This window comes from Bidens hawaiensis, unplaced genomic scaffold (genome assembly GCF_021521415.1).
Source record: "Bidens hawaiensis isolate Kalapana, Puna unplaced genomic scaffold, B.hawaiensis_p1.1 tig00022875_1, whole genome shotgun sequence".
Taxonomy (NCBI): Eukaryota; Viridiplantae; Streptophyta; class Magnoliopsida; order Asterales; family Asteraceae; genus Bidens; species Bidens hawaiensis.
Window position 1 is genome coordinate 276,352 of NW_027493569.1, and position 13,259 is coordinate 289,610.

Consider the following 13,259-nt stretch of genomic DNA (forward strand, 5'->3'; position numbering starts at 1 on the left):
TAAGATTATCCGACCTGAGGGTTAAGATTTGGATATTCTGCTTTATTTTCTTGGTGTTTCGTATAAAATCTTGGATTTTCTCCGCGCGATAATACGGGATTATCCGAATTGAGAGTTAAGATTTTATGCAACTTCTGCTTATTTTATCTTTTTATTTTTGTTAAAATGGAACCTTGTCTGCGTGTAGTAATACCGATCTTAAGGGAAAATTTTAACTTTCTGCTTTATTTCTTTTTGTTATTTTTGTATGAGTCACAGCTTATCTTCATTCAAAGAAGAAAAACGTACATGTGAAATTCAATGTATAAGAGATATGCAACTGTGTCTGACAGGTGGGTTCCACATAAGATTTGTGCTCAATTGAACTTTAAAATGTATCGTAAAGTTACGGACGGATCTGTCTAAAGTTTAAAGTGGATAATTATATCTGCAATCATCTTTGGGTTACGTGCATAATAATGTCAAAATTGAAGTGTAGTCTAGGACGTTATTAGTCAATATAATTCCCTACTCAACTCACAAAAATATGTACTGCTTTTCAGTTATTGTGTTTAATTCTTTGCTACTTGAAAATTTTCAAAATATAAAAAAAAAAAGATTTTATATTCTTTTTATTTTTTTTCTGCTTTAGTTTCGATTTACCAAGTTAGCGAATTAATCATTGAGAAAAGGAAAAAGAGTTAAACCCAACAAAAGTTTAATTTAAAACGTGCTTAACGTATTTTCAATTGGTAACAATTGATGATTTTAATGTAAAAATCCGTTTAATTTAAGTACTACCGATCCACGGTGATCGGGTATTTTAATGTATGCAATTAAAACCTAACTTGGATTTAATTGATTATTTAATTCATTGATTAAAACTCTAATTGGTTTTAATAATTATTTAATTCCTTAAAATTAGAATTTTGTCTCATTCGCTAAGGAACTTGGTGATTCGTTAACATGTTTAACGAATGTAATGCCATTCGTTATTTAAACATAACGAATGAGTTTCTCATTCGTTATAAAGACATTCGCTTCCGTTGTGCATAACGAATGGAAGACAGGTTAATGTATTATTCGTTAAAGATTAACGAATGACTTAGTTATTCGTTAACAATTTAACGAATGAGAGAAGATTCGTTAAAATTTTTAACGAATGAAATTCAAAAGTTAACGAATGAGGCCATTCGTTAGTTCAAATTTTGAACGAATGACCTCGATTCATGTGAAATTATTGGATATAATCCCTAGGTTAGACGAATGACGGTTCATTTGCCTAATTTCTATTACATTGTCTTCTCTAACGAAACTCTGCCAAAATTTTATCAGAATCCATTGCTTGCATATTAGATTCATTGATTGATCTATTTGTCTTCAACGGGTAATGGCGATCATAACCATACCATTCTCATGGAATTTCATCGGTGTTTGAGTGTTAATTGCTTTAATCAAGCTATGAATATTCAACGATGAATTAACTGTGACTGAAATTTTTAATTAAATCAACATTAGACCAAAAATCATTGGTTTACATACATACATCTGATTTCCAAACATGTTTAGTCTGATTATTAGTTAAAATGTTTGGAATGTTTGGAATATCAGAAGTTTAATCGATGCATATCGTCGGTTTTGACTTTGATTAGTCAAAATTGATTAATATTTGACTTCTGGGTTAGTCAAATTGATAATTGAGTCTGATTCGTTATCTTAATAACGAATGTAACATGATTCGTTAATGGATTAACGAATAACTATCTGATTCGTTAATGTAACGAATGGATAGTTAAATTTCATAACGAATCAGATTTGATTCGTTAAATGATTCTAATGAATCTGAGTTATTCGTTAATTTTGATTCGTTACTTGAATAAGTTAATGATTAACGAATGTCTCTTTTAATGTATAACGAATGTCACATTCGTTTAAAATTTTTAGCGAATGTGATAGTCATTCGTTACTATGTTGATTATTTTGGAATATTTTACTAATGTGTGTTTGTTCTTCAACAGGTATGGCACTATCTTGGAATAAGAGCCACAACATATGTGCATTTGTAGAGCCGAACTTTGAAGATACTCCTATCTTTGGGGGTATGATTCGTTTTCTCAATCGCTCGAGAATCTACAAGGCCATCTCTACCCGAACAGTTGTATATCAGAAGATTATTAGGGAATTCTGGAATACTGCCAGCTTTAATGAAGCAGAAAATCAGATTGAAGCAGTTGTTCAGAATAAGCGGGTTGTGATAGATGTTGGAGTTATTCGAGACTCACTGGGTTTTCATGATACTATTGATGATCGGTGTGAGTTCGATCGAGTGTTAATAAGAGGATTATTTGGTCGAGTAAAGTATAATGGAGATTTAGGTAAATCAATGTACAACAAAGAGAACTTGTGTGAACAATACAAGTATCTGCTTCATGTTCTTATACATTGCCTGGGTGGTCAGAAAGGAGGTTTCGACAAGTGTAGGGTGATGTTACAATCTGCTTGCGTGGCCCTCGTGCTGAATAAACCATTCAATTTCTCTGAATTGGTTTACTATCATCTGAAGGAGAATATCACCAGCAGACACAAATTCTTAATGTATCCTTGTTTTCTTCAAATGATGATTAACGACTTGATGCCAGACTTGGAGAAAGATCAAGCTGATGTTATGAAGCTAGAACATATGAACGAAGAAACTATGAGACGGTTGAGATCTTATAGAGGTCAGAGTTTGGAAGATCGACCAAGGTATAAACGTTTGATTGGTCATTTAGCAGATGTTGATTATGTTGCGCCATCTAATGATCGTTGGATTCATGACGATTCCGATTCGGAACGTGAAGATGGTGATGGTAATGATGGTGGTGATGATGGTGGTGATGATGGTGGTGATGGTGGTCCAGGACCACAAGCTGAGTTAAGTTATGAACAGAAGCGTAAGCGTAAAGGTAAAGAACCGATAACAGAAGAAGGGGAGAAAGTCAATAAACAAAGAGTTAGAAGGGGTTCAGGGATTGAGATACCAAGCCAGCCTTTTGTACCTTCTACTGCTGTTTCTACTCCTATTATATCTTCTACTGCTTCTTCAGTTCCAGGTGCACAGTTTCCACGATCTCCTACTCCTAATATTATATCAGATTTTCCTCGTTCTCCAACACCTGTGCAAATGCCTACGTCTCCAATGCCTCCAACTCTTACTACTATGAGGCCTGATATTCAGTTTGAAGATATATTACATAATGTATTGGCACAGATGCCTACACCACAGCCATCTACACCTGTTACTCCTGTTACACCTATACCGTTGCCGAGGCCTGAGCATTCCTTTATGACATTCAGTCGTCCTCAGGGTCCTATGCAACCTATACATCCTAATTTCTATCTCATGGCTCCTCACGCTCAATGGTTTCATATGATGAATCTGTTGCATTTACAACACACACAAATGCAAGCAGATCGAGCTGCACATGAGCTAGCGCAACGAAACTTACTAAGACATCTTCTAACAGCTCAGCGTGATAATAAAGAACTTCGAGCCCTTGTTACTGCTCAGGGGGAGAGGTTAGACAAACAAGAGCGGATTATTCTTCAATTGACATGCAAAGAAGATGAATTAAAGAAGTTGAAAAATAATGAAGATGACCATGATGGTGCAGGGGGTGGGGTAGTTCAGCAATCGGGCGGAAGTTCTACACCGTCGGCGGGTAATAAGACTGATGCTGGTGTTGGTGGTGGATCAGAAGCGAGTAATCTACAGATTGTTCCATATAAAGATTACACGAGAGCCAAGCCAATAGATGTTATTCCGGCTAATATGCTTCTGTTTGTAGGATTGGATGTGATTGTTTACAGTATGGTGAATACTGATGAGATCGAAGAAGGTGAATTTGTTGATCATTCGTTAACAAAATAAACAAATTTCCTTACTTCTGGATCTAAATGATGATGAGATTGAGGAATTGGGTAAGAATGTGGATATGGAGATGGAAGATAGTACTGATACAGGTATTCCTCACGGGAATGTACCTGATTTTGAAGAAGTGGAAGTGGAAGTGGAAGATGTTACTGCTGAAGAATATCCAGAGTTTTACACAGATAATAACAATGACTCGGGCATTCCGTTCTTTACAACTGAGCATTTCAATGCAGCAGAGCATCGATTACAGGAAGAAAAAGTTAAGTTAAAAGCTGCTGAATCGAGCTATGTGTCCACTACAGAGAAGAAGAGGAAACGTGCTTTTGATGGTATGTTTGAGCATAATGTTGAAAAGATGAATAAGATGATCGAGACTTTCAGATATTATGACCGAGAAGATGTGAAAGTTGAGAAAGCTCGAGAATCTGCATACCAGATGAAGAAGTATAAGCCTGCTAAAGACGTTAAAGGTGATATGGTGGCCTGGCAGTACGATTCAGATCTTAAGGTATATATCGTTAAGTGGGAGCATGGTATTTATTATTTCAAACGCCCACACGATATTTTATCTATGACTCGATGGGATTTACGAACCTTAGCTAATCGTCCGTTTGTTAATCGTGGAGACGATAAATGGGCTAGTTGGTTCTACAGGCAGTTATTGCATGAAACCCGCTTTGGTTTCAAATTCTTCCAGCCTCAGGTGCCGAAACACAAATATATTGACGAGATAGATGCACGCACAGGATGGAGGAAGTTAATTTTAATAGTGAAACCGCCGAAGACGATGAAGAGAGTTCCGATGAAGATATTCCCTCAGAGTCTTTTCACCTCATTTAATTATTGGTATTATGATAATCGTACAGGTGAACCGGTTATTGTTTATGGCCAGGGTTTACACACGAAGACGTTACGTGCAATTGATCCAATGTGGCTGGTCAATCTATCTGAGTCTGACAACAACGCGTTATTCACAAGTCAGATCAGATTCGTTAATGTAAAGGATTATGATCTTGCAATGCAGTTTCAGAGGGTTGTTCGTGTCTGCTACGCATACAAGATTCATAGCTGCGTTGATTGGAAGACAAAGATGTTTCAACGCTAAAGTATGATAAAGAGCTAGAGACGAGGGGGAGTTTGTTGATACACGTTTTGTACGTCTCAGTCTTTATCAGGGCATTAATGTAATTAGTTTAAAGTGTAGGGGTCTTAGTGTAAAGATGGCTAAATGGGCCATTCGCTCTAATGTAATGTTACATTCGTTACCCTGTAACGAATGTAACACATTCGTCTAATTGTAAGCTCATTCGTTAACCATGTTAAACGAATGAGGGCTATTCGTTATAGGTTAAAGTATTAACGAATGAGGAGTTCATTCGTATGGTTTAATGTAACAAATGACACATTCGTTAACTGTTAAGTTAACGAATGTGGTCATCTCCAATATATATTCTATAAATTATTCATTGATGTAAGTTTTTCAATTTTTTCAGTTCGGTAATCATTCTCTCTCTCGTTACTCTGTCTGATTGTTCTCTCAATACACACACTACACATACATAATGTATTCAAAGCCTAATCGTATTAGAATCAATATGTGCATCTTTGTTATCAAGATCTAGATCCTTTCCCAAACTCTTTCATTAGTTCAAGAAACGACTGATCGCATTGCTCAAATCCGCCAAAATCTACTCGCTGCTCGTAGTCGTCAAAAGAGTTATGCGGACAAGCGTAGGAAACCTCTTGAGTTTAACGTTGGTGATCGTTTTCTACTCAAAGTATCTCCATGGAAAGGTGTTGTGAGATTTGGAAAGAAAGGGAAGTTATCTCCTCGTTTCGTTGGTCCTTTTGAAATCATTGAGCGTGTTGGTCCTATTGCTTATAAACTTGATCTTCCATCGGAACTCTCAAATATTCATCCGGTATTTCACGTTTTGAATTTGAAGAAATGTCTTGCCGAGGGTAATTTTCAAATACCTCTCGATGAAGTTTGTATTGAAGAGACCATGCATTTCGTTGAAAGACCTGTTGAGATCATGGATCATAAGGATAAAGTCACTAAGCGTAGTCGCATACCGTTAGTCAAGGTGCGTCGGGAATCGAAGCAAGGAGCTGAGTATACTTGGGAACGTGAAGATCAAATGAAGGAGAAGTATCCTCATCTTTTCGCTACAGCTATTCTCTAATTTCGGGACGAAATTCCTAAAAGTAGGGGATACTGTAACATTTCGGGTTTTATCGTATTTATTTATCATTGTTTGAACGTTATTCGGATCCTAAATCTTTAATAATAATTTGCATTTATAAGTCATCTAGTTCTTAATGTTCAAGTTTAGTCCTTTATGTTTCAATTAGTATTTATTTCTTGATTATAACTTAACAAGTCCCTAAAGTGATCAAAATCCAAACTAGGAGGACCATATATGTCAATTCATGAAATCTGCCCCCTTAAACGTCAGAGCGCCGCGCGGCGGCCCTAGGCCCGCCGTCGCACGATGCGGTGAGATAGGTGGGTCAGTCAGTTCGTCTATCTTTGGTTCGTAAACTCGTTTATGGCATAAAATCGTGTATTTTCGGCATGAATCGCATGAATTAAGGGCCAAGAAACTTAATATAACTGAATTACATGTTACACCACGTTTCTTATTCACCAAGACCCAATATTTATCATATAATCAGTGATTCTTTTATTGATTACGTGATTTCTTACTTAAACGGGCCAAAACAACCTTAATTAGTTCGTTTAGGCTTTTCTTATATAAACTAACCTCATTTATCTGCCACAAAACTTTACCTAAACCCTAATCTTCATCCTCCAGCCGTCACCCTCTCTGCCTCTCTCGATTCTCTCGGTTTTTGGTGTGTTCATTGAAGAACCGTTTGTTAAACGGTTGACTTTGCTAGTACGAACCTTTGACTCGTGATAACTCGTTGTTCGTTCGCATTCCGGGTAAGTTGTAAACTGAGATTTTGTTCATAAACATTGTTTAGTCGATAACCCTCAATCAATTTCTGAGATTGACGGTTATTGACTGGTCAATTGCTTTAAAACCCGATAAAGGGTAAAACAGTCAACATCTTTGACTTCTCGGTTATTAACTAGGTTACAACGTATAAGTTGGTACCGGTTTTTTTAACCGGAATTAGAGCACAAACTTTAACTGGTTTTAAAGTTTCTGGTCTAATTAATTTTATGGCAACTTTATATTTTGGTCAAAATTTTATTTTGTTTTGTTTGACCAAAAGCTTGCCTGAATTTTGATTGTTTTTTATGTAAGGAAAATTGGAAATAAATAATCCCACCTTTTGTGTATTGGCCGATAATAATCTCACCTTTAAAAATCACTAGAAATGTTCCCACCTTTTAACTATTTTTGTCTCACTGGTCCTCCGTTAAAAAATACTTAACGTCGTTATGTTTTTTCCCTAGTTTCAAACCAATGTTTTAGGGCTTTTGATCGGAAGAACGATATGAGTTGACTGATGTAAAACTTATTTCAAAATGGTGATTCAAATGGCTTGATTTTTGTTAATTAGAAATTCATGCACCCGAATTGAAACATTGTTTCGTCGTTTGGATCACCATTTCGAGATAAGTTTTACATCGGTCGACTCGTATCGTTCTTCCGATCAAAATCCCTAAAACATCGGTTTGAAACTAGGGAAGAAATATAACGACGTTAAGGTTTTTTTAACGGTGGACCAGTGAGACAAAAATAGTTAAAAGGTGGGACCATTGCTAGTGATTTTTAAATGTGGAATTATTATCAGCCAATACACAAAAGGTGGGATTATTTACTTCCAAATTTCCTTTATGTAATATGTAAATCTGGCCCGACCATATTTATTGTTGTTTGTGATGTTTTGGTTTTTGGTTTTGGCCATATGGATGGTTCAAATTTGTAATAGTTAGGGTTTTTCCTTTATTGTATTTATTTTTGTAATATTGTATTTCATTTATAAATATTGTAATAAACGGAGACCCAAAGACAAAGACCATGGAAACTAAACGGGAATCACGAAGTCAGTTGGAGTTGCTCAAGACGATGGTTGGATGCACTCAAGTCCATCCTTGTGGTTGTTTGTGTGTTCTGACCCCGTGATCCGTTTGGGCTTGCTAATAGGCTCTAGCAAGATCGAACAATTTTTGGCCATATACATTTACATATTTATTTATTGCTTTTGTGGCTGCTTATTTTTATAACTGTTATATAATAACCAACCTCACACCAATATATATATTTTAAAAGGAGTTTTAAAATATTAAAAACAATCATAATAAAATAAGTTCTAAAAGAAGTTTTACAACTTGTCAAATTTTGTCTTTAAAATAAATTTTGATTTAAAACAAATTATAACCAACCATGTTTTACAAAATTAAACTAAATTTGACTTTCAAAAACTCATAACTTAATAGGTAACTATTAACTTAAACTTGGTTATTCATATCGCGACAAACTTAGTTTTAATAGGTTATGTAAAACTGGGTATCCTGCGATATGAAAGGGTTCATCAAGTTGTCTTGATTAATACAGTAAAACTGGACTTTTACTCTATTCGGTAATATTTAAAATTAATCCCAATTTTAAAATTAATAGTCTATGCCATCCTACTATAGCCACACTTGAGGCAAACTGCGAAACTTCAAGTGTTTGGAGCTACAGCACCGCACTTGATTTCTAGCCTATCCTTCAAGGTGAAAGGGTTTCATTGACACATCCGACCCTTTCACAAGTGACTATACTAGGGCGATTATTACTTTACTCTCCTGTTACATGCTACAGCTGTCTGGAGACTAAGGTGGGCATAGATGAGGCTAAATGTATCTACTTAGACAAGTGTTGTCTTAATAGGCCTCATAACCAAGAGTTGTGCTTTATTCATAATTGGCAATCGTTGTCTGTCTACCTAACCACTTACTAATGTTTTGTGCTACAACTGCCATTAGTAACTGGAATCCAGATTCTCAAGTTCCTATTCTATTAATATTATTGGGTTATTGATAATAGGATTAAAACATCAAAAATACTAATTAAACTACTTTTGCTTATTTAACAGATGTCAAATGATAATAACTCCTCGTTCAACCTCAAGGCTATTCTTGAGAAAGAAAAGTTGAATGGAACCAATTTTCTTGAATGGCACAGCAATTTGGAACTTGTTCTCAAGATGGCAAAGAAGCACTATGTTATCAATGGACCTGTTCCAACCGAGCCTGAAAACAATACTTCCGCTGCTAGAGAGCTTCTTGACAAGAATATAGACGACTCTGCTGAAGTCGCCTGCATTATGCAAGCTACCATGTCTTACGAGCTTGCTAAAGGTTTGGAAGATTTTAGTGCCTATGAGATGCTTGAGCTACTCAAGGGCATGTTCCAGAAACAAGCCCGTCAATAACGCTTTGACACCATGAGAAGCTTATCAGGTGCAGAATGCAAAGGGGTCATCTGTTAGTACGCATGTCGTCAAAATGAAAGGGTACATCGAATAGTTGAGGTAACTTGATTATCCCCTGTCAGATGAAATGGCAGCGGATTTCATCTTGAACTCTCTTCCTAGCTCTTACGACCAGTTCGTAATGAATTTCAACATGAATGGCTAGGTGAAGACTGTGCCGGAGCTTCATGGAATGCTCAAAACGGCTGAGATGAATATTCTTACTAAGACTAATCAAGTTCTTACGGTTTGATCTGCTGGTGTCATGAAGCCTAAACCCAAGAACCGGGGTAATAATGGTAAAGGCAAGAAAAAGGTTATTGTTGCTACCAAGTCTGCCACCAACACTAACAAGGGTGTTGCAAAGGTACCGCCGTCGCCTCCTAAGGAGCGCTAGTGCTACAAGTGCAACAAAATGGGACACTGGAAGCGTAACTGTCCAGACTATCTTGCTGAGCTGAAAAGGCAGAGGACCAATGGTGAAAGCTCCTCTAAAGGTATTTCCATTTATGTTATTGAACTTTTCACTGTCTCTAGCAACACATGGGTATTTGATACCGGATGTGGTTACCACATCGTTAATGTCTTGCAGGATCCTGAAAACTGAAGAAGTTGAAACAAGGCAGCATGGAACTCATCGTTGGTGATGGGAAGAGAGTCCCAGTTCTTGCAACTGGCACATATAGTTTTTCTTGTCCATCTGGCCTTGTAGTTACTTTGAATAACTGTTTGTTTGCACCTGGTTTGACCAAAAACATTATTTCAGTTTCTTTACTATTTGAGGAAGGATTTAAGTACGCTTTTAATGGTATTACTATTTATGCCTACTTGAACGATATATTTTATTTTGAGGCTAAACCTCGAAATGGTATTTATGATATTGATGTTTAAATAAACAATAATGTATATAATCTTTCTAAACGTATCAGATCTGGCATCAATGATACATTTATATGGAATTGCCAACTTGACCACATAAGCAAAGCACGAGTTAAGAGACTCCAATCCGAAGGGATTCTTGAATCCACAGGACCGGACTCTTTTGACGACTCCGAATCTTGCTTAGCTGGTAAACTCGCCAAAGACTCCTTCACTCATAAGAATGAACGAGTAATGGATCTGCAAGGACTCATACATACTGATGTATGTGGCCCCTTCAGGACCATGTCTAGAAATCATGAATGATACTTCGTTTCTTTTATTGACGATTACAGTCGATATGTTTATGTGTATCTTATGAAACACAAGTATGAAACTTTTGAAAAGTTCAAAGAGTTTCAAAACAAAGTGGAAAACCAACTCGGGAAAACTATTAAAATGCTTCGATCAGATCGAGGTGGAGAGTATCTCAGCTCAGAATTCATAATCATATAAAAGAGCATGGAATTGCTTCATAGCTCACTCCATCCGGCACACCCCAACACAAATGCGTAAATGAGAGGAGAAATCGAACCTTGCTAAGCATAGTCCGATCAATGATGTGTAGAACTAACTTGCCTCACTCCTTTTGGAGTTATGACCGCCGCCCACATTGCCAATCTAGCTCCAACTAAAAAGGTAAGCAAAACCCCATATGAGATATGGCATGGGCGTAAACCCAATTTGTCTTTCCTTAGAGTTTGGGGATGTGCTGCATATGTCACCAGTGATTCTGATGACAAACTTTATCTTCGCAGCGTAAAAGTTGTTTTCGTCAGATACTATAACCAAAACGGATATTATTTCTTCCATCCTGATACAAATGTAATTTCTATCAAAAGGAAGGGCCACTTTGTCACACCCCCGCCAATGGCGGAAACGCTGAGGGCGTGATGACGTCATGGATCATAGTCGATGTTTATAGAGTTTACGATAGATACTTCATCAGAATGCCTCTACATGCATGTGACTCCATATGTGTTTCCAATGCTTCAATTACCTGAGAATGGATGCATAAAAACGTCAACAAAAATTGTTGGTGAGTTTCACAGGTTTATAGAAATATGTGTTTCTTGGACAACAAGTCAACCAATTTCTCAGACAGTTACCATAAGCTCTATGATCAAGACTTAACGGCGTTTCTATGATCGCCCCTCTTGATGTTCTAATGCAAAAACATCGAAGTCATCTGTTGGACAAATATCACCCGATAGACTTCCAATCTAAGTTAGTACAACTAACCACGGGTGGGGTGTGTTAATCCCGAATAGTACTATTCACATTGGCCAAGTCTACAATAGTTAATGATCATAGATTCTAGGGGACTTTGGGTGCATTATTGTTTCCAACCCATGTAAACGAAATGAGACAATGTTTCTACTCGTTTCCGAACATGTGTTTCTCCATGCATTCTCCCCCCCCCCCCCCAAAGTTTCAAAACAGTTTAGTTAAAAAGGGGCCATGAGACTCACCTGATTCTTAAGCGTGCTAGAAAATTTAATAGTCAAAGTCTCGTCCTATGAGTGCCCTATAACGTGCAACAACAATTTAGATCTAATGTTTCACTTCCGACACTTAAGCATTTCATGATCACGTTTCACCCAACTAGTTAAGTGTGTTACAATGGCGTGTCAACGTAAATGTGATACGACGACCCGTTGGTTATAAGTATCGCGATTCATATTTATATACGCTTGTATAAATATTAAAATATCGTTTTTTTGCATCAAAACACTATGCCGGATTTTCGTATATTTTTTTTTAACACTAAAATACATATATACATTATATTTTTATTTCTACATGTTTGTTTAAGCCTCGACATTTTGTTGAACACTATTTTTAACCATCATAATTAATGATAAAGATCCAAGAGTACATTTTTTTATTTTAAATAACTACAAAAGATATATTTTCCAGAATATATAGTAATTATTATATTGTATTAAAATTTTTTTTTTCGGGTTTATATAAAATAAACGGTCGTCTTCACCTGAATCAGAACTCATTTTGTTCAGTAAAAAAATACTTCTCTGATTATAGTAAAATGTATATGTGTGTTGTAGAGTCTAAAATATAAACTCGTTATCCTATATCATTTTCTTACTTGGGTGAACATGTTCAGATCATAAACATTAATTATTTTAAGCATATGTAAAGATAGTTTTAAAGAGGATGAATGCTCACGCAGTAATGAGTGTGTCTAGAATGAAAGGAAAGAAAGAAGGACGTAAGCCGTATGGGTCTCCACTTCGTGATGCTCGTTTCCACATCTTAACGCTCCTAATCTTTCATTTGATTTGAAATCCGGTAGCAGGTTTGGTGTGTTAGGTTTACCGGAAGAGGCCTCGGAGTGTTTCGGGCTGGTTCGGAGACGTATACTGTGCGAGGAAGAGGGTGACAAAGGTGTTTCGGGGTTTGGTGTGGTGACCGAGATGGGAGCCATGGTGTTGCGGCAGATGATGGTGGCGTTGGGTGGAGTCTCCAACCGAGAAAGAAGGTAGACAAGTATGTGTACGTTTATATATGTTTTTGTTGTGTGTTACTTATAAGCTCGTAACACCTTCTTTCATATATATATATATATATATATATTGGTTGTGAGGCATGAATCTAGTTCTATAATAATCTTCAAAATAAGTTATGGAGTGTGTTGTTGAGTGTTGGAAAGAAAATGAAGAAGGAAGGTATGGAGCATGGATTGGCCGAATGAAGGAGGGATGTGATAAGATCACATCACAAGGTATTCAATAATAATTCTAGTGATAGTTGTAGAATATTTTGCTGAAAATTCACGTAAACTAAGTCAAAGATAGGGGTGTGTATAGTGGTTTTGTTGAAAACTCCAAGTATGCTTTGGTTTGAAAATAAGCAAGTGTCTATTGTGTTCTTTTTAAGAAAAATATATGTAGTATATAGACATTTAAATTGTGTGGGTTTGCTAGTATAACTAACAGGTACTTGCATTTATTAAGTTCAATTGTCTTGTAGTTATATAAATGAATATTAACTC